Below are 12,588 nucleotides of genomic sequence, written 5' to 3'. Positions count from 1 at the left end.
CAATCATTGTCAGTGCAGTCCCTAGCTAACAAGAGCTGCCAATTTTGTTTAGTCTGTTCTCTGAATGGCAAGGAGAATAAGCGTCCTATGAGTTGGTTATAGAGGCCAGATCAAGCCTCCTATGAGTCTCCCAAGTCTCCAGATTCTGTTGAATGGTGGAGCGGAGAGTCTAAGTCTTAATGCCCAGGCAACCCCTAAGGCAGTGCCATAATTGGAAGAAAGACCAGTGTTGGGATAAGGGAAGGCAATGCTCAGATTGGAGCAATTGAAATGTTTTAAATCTAAGTCAGTTGATTAGTTGGTTATCCTCCATGATCCCCATGGCCCTCTAGGAGGAACAGGAAACAGTGTTGCTGATGATGCACATCCTCTGATTTTGACAAATAGTGCAGAGGTGTGTAGCCATGGGTTAGTCGACAAGAGGGTGTACGATGACTGCCACATAACCAGCATGGTCCTGAGCACTGGGTTGTCAGTCACTACTGTGCTGACCTTATATTTATAGAGAGCATCTAGGGGCCTGTCACATTTCACAAGTTGTGACTCTATGGTGACTCACATGGGTGGATCAGGGGTCCTGGACAGCCACCAAATAAGCTGCAAAGGATGATGAGCCACGTACTGAGGACATGTGTGGCAGGTGCAGTCGCCCGGATTCAGTGTGAGCATACAGTTTGCCTATATTCAATCAGGGTCACATACCTCTTCAGATGAAAGATGTGATGGCAGCAGAGTTTTGGGGATCAATATTGGAAGCATTCCAAACATGTAACTGAAATGGGAGATGATAATCATTTTCATAGCCTGCACATATACCTCAGAGAGAGAGTTCAAGGGCCAGCTAGTTTGCAAATGTAGTAATTGTTTTAGCAAGCAGGGAGAGTACATTAACCTCCACCATGTGGGAGAGGCCCATGTTCAGCAATATTCAGCAGCGGCTCCTCCACTAAGGTGATTAAGCATTTCCCCACTGCTCTGTGAGTAGTGTAAAAAGGAAAACTAAAATGATAATAATTAATTTTATCATCATTTTAGTTTTCCTTCCTGCTTGGGTGCGGGGTGGGGCGGGTGGGCCCGGGCTGGCCGGTACAGTGGCATGAGGAGGAGAGGAAAGCGCATTCTAAAGTGGGAATAACTGTTTGGCCGGCCCACGAGGGCCGGACAAACTGTCATGCACACTTTGCATCTTCCCCACCAGGTTGCATTACACAGCCTGGTGAGGACCATGCAAAGCCTCCAAGCCCCTGTCTGAGTGCCAATCCATGGCACTCAGACCAATCACAATGCTGTTTAAGGCAGCGTTGTGATTGGGCAGGGGATTCTGGGAGGCTGGCAGCATCCGGTTACAGCACGGAGGAGATGAGCAGTGGCGGCAGCACCCGGGGGGCACCCAGGTAAGTCTGTTTAATTATTTTTTGTATTCCCCTGATCTGTTCTCCCCTGCCCCACCATCCCCGCTTAGTAACGGCCTCTACTGGCAATATCCCAAGAATCTTCATTTATTTGGACACCCAGCGGAAGTAGTGTCCTTAGACACAAGCTCTAGTTAAGATCGGGAAAATTCACATCAACTCACTCTTGTCCCAGTTGACCTTTTATCCACAGAACTAGTAGAACTTGTTGGTTCACACAGTGCATCGATAGCAGAAAGCTTAGACATTTGTGGGACGACTTATCAGGTCTATGGTCTAGAAAACTAGATAGGACCCTATCTGAAATAGACCTGAAAGACAACCTTCTTAAAAAATCTACACATCTGGATTTGAAGGTCCATAGGTCCCAGAATTGAAGGGAGTGAGAGGAAAACGTCCCTTAGTTCAAGGTTTGACCCAGAACCTTGCCAACAATTGGACTGCTATTTGGATGTAGGTCTTGTACATATGGCGTGTTCTTAACCCCCTGATATTATTCCCCCTACTGTTTAGATTATGGGATTACTGTGTGCCCTGTAGAAGGTATATGACTGACATTCAGTCTCACACCGAAATGTGTGTTGGCACAACGCTGGAGATCTAGTGAAGCTATCCAATTTTGTTCATTAAAACTACGGACAGCCAAAATGGCGGATCCTGAATAACTGATCTCCACGCGTCCACGTTTTTAATACTGTCTAATCCTGCCTAAAATCCTAATCAGTGCATCTTATTGGGCGCTAGAGTGACCGAGACTCAACCCGCAACTACATTTGTGAGCCACGGAACAGAGCGCCTGCCGTTGGCTGAACATCGCTCGCCGAGGTCTCCCGGCACCTGGCGCGGGCCGGGCCTGATGCTGCAAGCCTGCTTCCCTGCCCCTGGCGCGGTGCTGCCGGGAGCCGTGGTGTCATATCTGGCCCCTGAGGTGAGGAGAAACATCCGGCGTGGGGGTTGCCGGATGTAGACTGCTGGCAGTGCACGCTCCCCTGGCCCCCTTGCGAACTCGTGGTGGCAGTGGCTGACACTGTGTCCCGGGGACATCCTTGAGTGAGGGTCGGCTCCCTGCTGGAACCGGCCTCTTCTTCTTTGGTGGCAGGCCCCACTTGGATCTGAGTGTCGGCAGGTGGTGGTGGGCCCCTGCTGGGCGTTCTGAAGAGCGGGTGGTGCTGCACGCTGGTCCCGCAGGTCTTCCCCCGTCCATCTCCGTGAGAGATTCCCCTTGCCAGGGGATACGGCTGGGCCAGATCCATAATTAGAGGGCAAAACTGAATCAAGCCTTGCCGGGAGTGGTGGCGCTACTTTCCTGCTCGACGTGGTGTCCCATAGACCTCCGCAACAGGAACCCTGAATAGGCTGGGCTATCCTCCACCCTGATCGGTGCCTGGTGAGCCTCAGAGCATATTGCAGGGTCTTGCGTTAGGGTGCGGCGGTCGGTGGCCCCCCTCCTTTTTTGGGAAGCCACTACACCTGCTACAGACTGCACTAGAAGTACTCTGTGCGAACTATGGTTGGGCCTGAACGCTACTGCGGGCGGTGGGTGTGCCGCATGCTGTGATTGGGCTCAGGGGGACAGCTTGGACTTTGAACAGTGGGGCAGGGCTCGCGGTGGGCTGGTGGTCCAGTGAGTCTGGTCCCGGTAGGTGGGCCTACTTGGCTGGCCGTCATGGGCGGCAGAAGCGGCTGGGCTCAGTGCGGCTTGTGGCTCAGTGACGGCCAGTTTCCATGAGGACCGGCCCGTGGCGCCCCCCGTGAGTCCCCTGGTGTGACAGATCCATGACCCATCACGGCCCTTGGTGACTCTCTCTTTAGAATACAGAGCCCCTTGTTGTAGATCCCTTGGACCCCTGGATTGATCATCTCACAGTTCAATTATGGGGAACGACAAGCCTGGCGGGGTAGGTATAAAACAGGGTACCCTCGATCAATATACCACGATGACCGGCGGGGGAACTGTGAGTAGCACCATTCCAGATAACGCAGCAATTTTAGCAGCCATTACAGAGGCCAGGGACACACTAGATGCCAAAATTGGTGCTGTTGGATCTGAGGTCTCCTTTCTTCACCAGGATTTAAGGAAAGCGGTAGATCACATATCTGAGGCAGAGACACGGGTCTCGTCGGTTGAAGATACTGTGACCACTTTAAAGCAGCTCGTCAACAAACTAACAGTGATTTTGCAGGAGCTGGCATCCCGGTTGGAGGACGCTGAGGGCCACACCTGATGCAACAACCTTCGTTTTGCGTGTTTCCCAGAGGGTTGTGAAGGCACCTCCATGAACCGTTTCCTCACCCAGTGGCTCAGAGATCTCCTACCAGTTGATATGTTATATATTTGCTTTGTGGTCGAGAGAGCCCACCGGGCGCTGATGAAGAAACTCCCCCCCCCCCCCCGTGAAAACCCACTGCCAGTCATTGCCAAATAGCCTAATTATGCTGACAGAGACACCGCATTGCAATTTGCTAGATTACACAAGGACAAACTCATCTTTGAGTCCAGGTCAATAGTGATATTTCCGGATTACACCCGCCTGGTGCAGCATTAGCGTCAATCCTTCATGGCATCAAAGCAACGGTTGCGAGATCTTAACATTCAATAAACGCTCCTATATCCTGCCAGGCTATGTGTTGTCTAAATTCCAAATCTTATTTCTTTGATATGTCTGAAGCTGTTCGATTTGACTGATGAGCGAACCCACCTGAAACCGCACTCTCTGCCGCCGCTGGAGTCTGATTCTTCCCAAGGCTCAAAGCAAAATTGATCTAGAAAGACAAAATCAAAGTGGCGATATAGATCTGGATCCGACCGACGCTCCTCCAGCCTGGAGTTAGCATCCTGAGTTGACCTATCACTGGAATCCTAGGGTTTCGATCTCTGCTGATTGTCTGACATTTAAGCATGTTTCATCTATATCTGCAGTGAGTTAGCATGGACAATACACACCCTGGCTGTCCAGCCCCAGACATTTGTATGCCATGTTGAAGTTCTGGGAAAGGTTGGGAACCATTGGAAGAGGGACTCTCGGCTCCCCTGTTGGGGGTCAGGGGCACCCTCCACCGCAACAGATGCTCCTTGTTTTTGGCAGTATAGGGGGAGGAGGGATGGGGGGTTATCGGGTTCTTGTTCAGGTCAATCTTGGTTCTTAGTCATGTGCAGACACACAATCCAACTCCCGTTAAATTAGATACTCGGTATGCACATAAAAGCAATAGATGGCTGTTCCGGCTAGTGCTCCCTCACTGGGAGACCTGGCAGTGCTATCATGGAACGCTGGGGGTTACTCAACAAAATCAAATGGGCTGCCATTCTTCGCCAGGCCAAGCGATATGAAGCCAACATCCTTTTCTTACAGGAGACCCATCTATTGGGTACCAAGGCAACCTGCTTGGCCAGGTTTGAATACCATTTGATTTATCATGCTGGGTTTACGAGGGGTTCCCGGGGGACAACTATCCTCAATCACCGCCGTATTACTTTCATTCATTTGAAGCACTGGACGGATCCCATGGGGCGATATTTCCTGCAATCAGCCACAATATACAGTGAACAAGTTAGAATCAGCAGTATCTATGCTTCCCCCCTTGGGCTCTACCTTCATTGACAAAATCGCCTGTCTGTGGAGTGAACTTCCAGATGGTTTCATTCTTTTGGGGGGAGACTGGAACAATGTTATGTCATCACTTGAAAGAAGGCATGGGTCCAGTTCGGGACCCTTAACGGATGCCTCTAAATTGTCCCAGCTCGCCAGCATACTGGGATGGTTAGACATATGGCGTGAATATCAACCAGTGGAGGTAGGTTACACTTATATGTCCACTGTTCATGGTTCCCTATCCTGGCTGGATTATCTGCTTACCCTACGTAGTTACAATCACAGATTCTCCCAAGTCTCTCACCTCCCCAGGTGGCTGTCGGACCACTCCCTGGTTACTGTTAAACTCCATATGCATTTACCGGTGGCGAATGTCCCCATGGCATCTTCGGGACCACGACTATCAGGAAACACTCTCTGGGGAAATCCAGGAATATCTAGATATAAAAGCTGCCTTTGCCCCATCCAAGGTAACCCTCTGGAAAGCTTTAAAACCCACAATCTGGGGGGGTCGATATCAGCTAGCGTACAAATGAGAAATGCAAACACTCCACCCAACGGACTGAGCTCGAGGCCCATCACACATCCCTTGATGCACAATACATACGTGTTCCCAGCCCTTCCCTCCAGCGTAATTTACTTCAAGCTCAGCAACAGATACAGCAACATCTCATGGATGAGGCAAAAGAAATCTGGTTGGCGTCGCAACACCAGATTTATCAATGGGGGGGACAAGTCAAGCAAAATGCTGCATAGGCTGTGTCAGGCTGCACAGTCCCCGGCAGCTATTCCAATCATCCGAGGATCAGATGGTGATCTTCACTCCTCTCCCGGGGCTGTCGCTGCAGAAATTGCGTGCTACTTCTCTGCATTATACGCGGGGCAAGAACAGCTCTCAGAGGCTCTCATCGCAGAGTTCCATAGGGATGTCCCCCCACCAAGACTCACCGATCAGATGAGAGACCGACTTGATGCCTCCATCACAGTAGATGAAATAAATGCAGCACTGGTAGCAATGCACCTAGGACAGGCCCCCGGCCCTAACGGATTACCCATGGAATTTCTTCGATCACACATGACCACATTGGGGCCGCAGCTGTAAGAGGTAATACAGGATGCACTTGAACTGCACACATTGCCACGGCATTGGTGGCAAGCTGAGATTGTCCTCTTCTTAAAACCAGGTTGCCCACCAGAAGACCCATCCTCATATCGCCCTATCTCCTTGATTAATTTCGAGCCCAAGCATCTGGGCAAGATCCTAGCTGATCGTCTATGGGCCTGTATACAAGATCTGATTTAGATCAATCTGGCTTTAGGCCACACCGGGCCACCCGACACACCATTCATTGGGTCCAAAATGCCATGGCTCTGGCCCCAGAGCTGGGGCATCCTGCAGCCATACCACTTGCCAATATCGACAGTCATTTGACTCCCTTAGTTGGGAGTATCTCTTTCAACTTCTTGAAGCAGTCAATTTTGGCCCGGGTTTCCTAGCATACGTTTGTTTACTGAATACAGAACCAACCGCCACAGTATGCATCCCTGGGCATCGCTCGGCCCCATTTTCCATCTGCCACGGTGTGAGACAAGGATGCCCCCATCCCGTCTTTTATTTGCCCTAGCGATCTAACCCCTGGCGTTATGGGTATGCAGAGATACAGTGCTCTGGGGAGTCGAGTGGCCACGGTTGCAACCCAACCACATTGCGTTATATGCAGACAAAGTCCTTTTCTTTATGCCAGACCCATGGATTTCAGGGCATGGATCCTACAGATCCTCCGAGTTTTCGGTCAAACCTTTGGGCTTCATACCAACCCCTCCAAATCTGTATTGTCCCCGGTATGCAGTAACCAGGGTAGAGGTACATGGGCAGCCCAGTTAACGCATGCGACCGAGGGATTTAGACATTTGGGTATTTTCATGTCTCCATGTACAAAGAACTCATGGACAAATAACATATATCCACTTCTAGCTGGCCTCCGAGACAACACAACTATATGGTCATCCCTTCCCCTCTCACAATATGGGCGCTCAGCGATTTTTAAGATGGTCTCTCTACCTCGAATATTATATTGGTTACAGAATTTCCCATACCATATACCCCGGTCATGGTTTGCGCAAATCAATTCCATCCATAATAAATTCCTATGGAATGAAGGGGCAGTCCGGGTGGCACTACAAACCTGTGCACAATCAACGTACTGTGGTGTCATTGCAGCTGCGGAGGTTTACGCCTATTACGCTGCCTCTCATTTATTAATCATTAATACGCCAATGGATCCAGCGTTCACACTGGAACATGCAGCGATGGACGGTGTCCCCCTCCTCCGGCTATTATACAGTACCCAGAATCTGGACTTCCTTCCTCATGCCAGCAGAACAGCGGTTCGGCTCTCGCAAGGAATGCGCATGTGCAAATCATCGTGAAACTCAGAGGAAGAGAAGGATGGCAGCCTGGGGACCCCGCAGTCAAGGTAAGTGTTTATTTTTTTACCTTTAATGTATATTTAATGTAATTCTTCCTAAGGGGGGTGGAGGCGGGGGCTGGTCAACTCCGCACCGCCATATAGTGTGGGGAGTTATGCCTACTCCGCGTTCCCTGGGATCTCCCATACGACCCCAAACTATTTCTACTGCACAGCGATACCAAAGGGGATGATGGAGGGAACGCTTGAGCGAATCAAACACTCACCCCCAGTCAACTGATCTGGGTTTAATCCATCATCATTCTTTAGCTCACTCCACCACCCCAGTTCAGACAGGGCCATATGTAAATCAGTCTGACCCTGTGCCTCATGGGAACAGTCCAGCCCGAACTGCCAAGCCATGTCTTCCCTGGACCAGAAACAAGCATCCTGGGACCAGTTTCGGGCTCATAACCCTCATTAGCCAGGCTATCTTGAATCCAGAGAGCAAGGGACCCACGTCTGGGCATACCCTGCCAACTTAGGGCGAACAAAGCGATACCAAAGGGGATGATGGACGGAGCGCTTGAGCAAATCAAACACTCACCCCCAGTCAACTGATCTGGGTTTAATCCATCAGCATTCTTTAGCTCACTCCACCACCCCAGTTCAGACATGGCCATATGCAAATCAGTCTGACCCTGAGCCTCATGGGAACAGTCCAGCCCGAACTGCCAAACCATGTCTTCCCTGGACCAGAAACAAGAATCCTGGGACCGCTTTCGGGTTCATAACCATCATCAGCCAGGCTATCTTGAATCCAGTGGCAAAGTGAGCAAGGGACCCACATCTGGGCATACCCTGCCAACTTAGGGCGAACAAATCGATACCAAAGGGAATGATGGACGGAGCGCTTGAGCAAATCAAACACTCACCCCCAGTCAACTGATCTGGGTTTAATCCATCATCATTCTTTAGCTCACTCCACCACCCCAGTTCAGACATGGCCATATGCAAATCAGTCCGACCCTGTGCCTCATGGGAACAGTCCAGCAGGAACTGCCAAGCCATGTCTTCCCTGGACCAGAAACATAGCATCCTGGGACCGGTTTCGGGTTCATAACCCTCATCAGCCAGGCTATCTTGAATCTAGGGGCAAAGTGAGCAAGGGACCCACTTCTGGGCATACCCTGCCAACTTAGGGCAAACAAAGCGATACCAAAGGGGATGATGGACGGAGCGCATGAGAAAATCAAACACTCACCCCCAGTCAACTGATCTGGGTTTAATCCATCATCATTCTTTAGCTCACTCCACCACCCCAGTTCAGACATGGCCATATGCAAATCAGTTCGGGCTGGACTGTTCCCATGAGGCACAGGATCAAGACGGATATGCATATGGCCAGGTCTAAACTGGGGTGGCATGGTGAGCAAAAGAATGATGGATTTAACCCAGATCTCTTGACTGGGGGTGAATGTTTTGATTTGTTCTGCATTCTATCAATTGTGTGTTTTTTGCTTTCTCGCCCTAAGTGCGCCAGGTATGCCTAGACGTGGGTCCTGGGCTCACTGTGCCACTGGAATTAAGCTATCCTGGCTGAAGAGGGGTGAAACCCCGAAACCGGTCCTAGGATGCTTGTTTCCGGTCCAGGGAGGACCTGGCTTAGCAGTTCGGACTGGACTGTTCCCATGAGGCACAGGGTCAAGACTGATTTGCATATGGCCAAGTCTAAACTGGGGTGCATGGTGAGAAAAAGAATGATGGATTTAACCCAGATCTATTGACTGGGGGTGAATGTTTTGATTTGTTGTGCATTCCATCCATCAATTGTCTGTCTTTTGCATTCTCGCCCAAGTGCGCCAGGTATGCCCAGACGTGGGTCCTGGGCCTACTGTGCCACTGGAATCAAGCTATCCTGGCTGAAGAGGGGTGAAACACCGAAACCGGTCCTAGGATGCTTGTTTCCGGTCCAGGGAGGACCTGGCTTGGCAGTTCGGGCTGGACTGTTCCCTTGAGGCACAGGGTCAAGACTGATTTGCATATGGCCAGGTCTAAACTGGGGTGGCATGGTGAGCAAAAGATTGATGGATTTAACCCAGATCTCTTGACTGGGGGTGAATGTTTTGATTTGTTCTGCATTCCATCAATTGTGTGTCTTTTGCTTTCTCGCCCTAAGTGCGCCAGGTATGCCTAGACGTGGGTCCTGGGCTCACTGTGCCACTGGAATTAAGCTATCCTGGCTGAAGAGGGGTGAAACCCCAAAACTGGTCCTAGGATGTTTGTTCCCGGTCCAGGGAGGACCTGGCTTGGCATTTCGGGCTGGACTGTTCCCATGAGGCACAGGGTCAAGACTGATTTGCATATGGCCAGGTCTAAACTAGAGTGGCATGGTGAGCAAAAGAATGATGGATTTAACCCAGATCTCTTGACTGGGGGTGAATGTTTTGATTTGTTCTGCATTTCATCCATCAATTGTGTGTCTTTTATTTCTACTGCACAGCACCGATGGGATAGGGGGAAATCGGTATAAACAACATTTGCTCTTCCTGGCCCTCACTATTGCTAAGCGTGATATTTCTCAGTTATGGAAGGGGACTTCCCCCCTGACATTAGGGAAATGGTGAACAGAACTAGATAGGTGTATGGGTGCAGAGATTGCGGTTTTCCAAGCGCAAGGCTGTCCCGTGAAACACAGGAAAATATGGTCCAGATGGGCAACATACCGGGGTATCGATCTCCCCCCTTCCCTCTCAGACCCCCTGATGTGCGAACCTCCCCATGCATCCTTGACCACAACACGCCACACTCAATATCTTATCACTGCTGAGGCGGGTACTCCAACATACTCTCTAAAATATACGGGAAATGGGATTGTCTGCGCAAAATTTTCTTTGTTCTATATGCTAACTGTTGCTAATTTTTTATACGAACCTGGTACTCTTGAACTATCCTTTGTTTCAATATGTATATGCAGGGCTGCTGCCCAGATGGTACCTTACAAAGTCAATAAAATGTGTTTTAAAAAAAAAAAGATGAAGTACTGTGTTCTTTAGTTTAGTGATACAAGGGATTTAACTGTTATGTGATGGAAACTGTGTGTTTATGGTATGAATGAGGTATGAATAATATTGATGATAGTAGCTTGAGGATGAGAGGGAGGGGGGTTCTATGTTTTAGGGGAGAAGTTTGTGAATTGCATTTTGTAAATGATGTTATGCATCAAAATAGGAATATTTCAGTTGAGGAAAGAAGTAATTTGTAAGTATAAATAAAAGGAATTTGTATGAAATACAAGCATATATCCTAAGTTTCTGGCTCAACAGTGCTTAATTTTTATGGAGTGATTTTGTGACGTATGAGCAATGTGCAATAATTTTGGCGTAGGCAGGAATTTGTTCTTGTTCTATAAATTGTATCTAGATTACATACCTGTATGTATGGCTCGGTAGGGCAGTTCATATAGTTATACTAGTCACCAACAACGGGATCTACTCAAAGAGTATATGTCCATCCCCCTTCTCCTCAATGGGACGGTAAGGGACTCATACAGCAGTAGATGTAGATAATGTGCATGCGCTATCCTATATGACCAGGCAATCATGGTCTCTGAAGGTGTGTTGTAACCTAAATTTACTGTACCGCTTGCTGCAACACTTAGCCACCACCTTTAGCCTCTTTGATATAGCAGTGGTTTGCCTACTAAAAATGTCAATAAAGACCCACTTGGAAAATAAAAGCAAGTGAGGTGTGAAACCAAACTTGCACTAAATTTTGAGTCTCTGAGCATAAATATCATCATCTCTTTTACTCCTTTAACTACCTCTTCTTTATGTCGTTATATTTAAGTCTGGAAAAGTGTGACTTTTCCCACTGTACAGGGGCAAGGCTCACCACTTGCATTCCCACCTTCTCCAGAGGGCTTTCAATAGGAAGCTGTTATTTTATGCTGCACAAAAAGTCTCCTTTCTTAGGGACGTCCTTACAGATGTACAGTTCTGCCACCCAGGAGCGCAGGTTTTTTTGAGTGGGGGTTTGGGGTGTTGTACCCCCCTAATAAATGTACTATTTAAGAAGTAATTGGGTACAGGAGCTTTCCGTTGGTTATGATTAGGCGTCTGTCAGATTTCATCTGGGATTTTTAAATACTAACTCAGATAAAAATACACACTCACACACACACTCGTGTATCTGTTTTGAAGGTCTTAAAACATGGGTATTTTACAAAATACTGGGGCATATGTAGAAGCCCCTATTGCCACCACAGCATCCCTTTTATTAACATTGAGGTGGCGATGGTTGCTTAGCCTTATTTACAGGGCAGAGTTAAGCCACTTAACGTGGCTTAACGATGCCTTGTAAACAAGGTCCACTTTCACGCTATGGTTAGCATGAATGGGGTTGGCAGTGGGTGTTGCTGTGGGCATTCCACTGCAACACCCATTGATTTTGACGCTACCTCCTATGTACAAAGGCAGCGCCAAAATTAAGACCAGGGTAAACCTGGTCTTAAGTTGGCAAAACAAGGAGAAATGCATTATTTCTTCTCGTTTTTGTTTTTTCCATGTGTGCTGACTTGTGCAGCACACATGAGAAAAGCTAAATGCCGTGGATTTTAATGTACCGGAAGGTCCCCCTTCCTGTAAATAAACAATCTTTAAAGGAAATGTCATTTTGTGACTTTCACGTGTGCTGCATTAAGCAGCATTAAGCAGCACACATGAAAGTCACAAAATGGCATTTCAGGATCGTTTATGTGCAGGAAGGGTTACCTTCCTACACATAAGCAAGCCTTCCCTGCATGCAGAGTGCAAGGGTGCCTGCGTTGGGGCTACACTGCTAGGTGTAGCGCCACAGCGGGGGTAAACGCAAGGCTGCACCATATAGTTGTAAATATGGTGCAGCCTTGCGTTTCAGAAGTGGCGGAGTGAGGATAATGCCTCACTCCACCACTTCTATTGTACATATCCCCCACTGTGTTTAAGTTTCCCTCACAATCTGAACTCTTTTCCATTTCCGCTATCTCTTAAGCCCCCCTCATGCACTGCTTCCCATGTAATGATTAACATGATATGCTAGCGCTATTGCTGGAAAATCTGAAGCTCACACCCCTCCCCCCCACCCCCAGTCTTACTGAACAAGTTAAGCCCCTGGTGCTACCCTCCATAAACAAGG

This window comes from Triturus cristatus, chromosome 2_1, assembly GCF_964204655.1.
Source record: "Triturus cristatus chromosome 2_1, aTriCri1.1, whole genome shotgun sequence".
Lineage (NCBI taxonomy): Eukaryota > Metazoa > Chordata > Amphibia > Caudata > Salamandridae > Triturus > Triturus cristatus.
The sequence above is the reverse complement of the archived record's forward strand: the minus strand, read 5'-3'. Positions refer to the sequence as shown.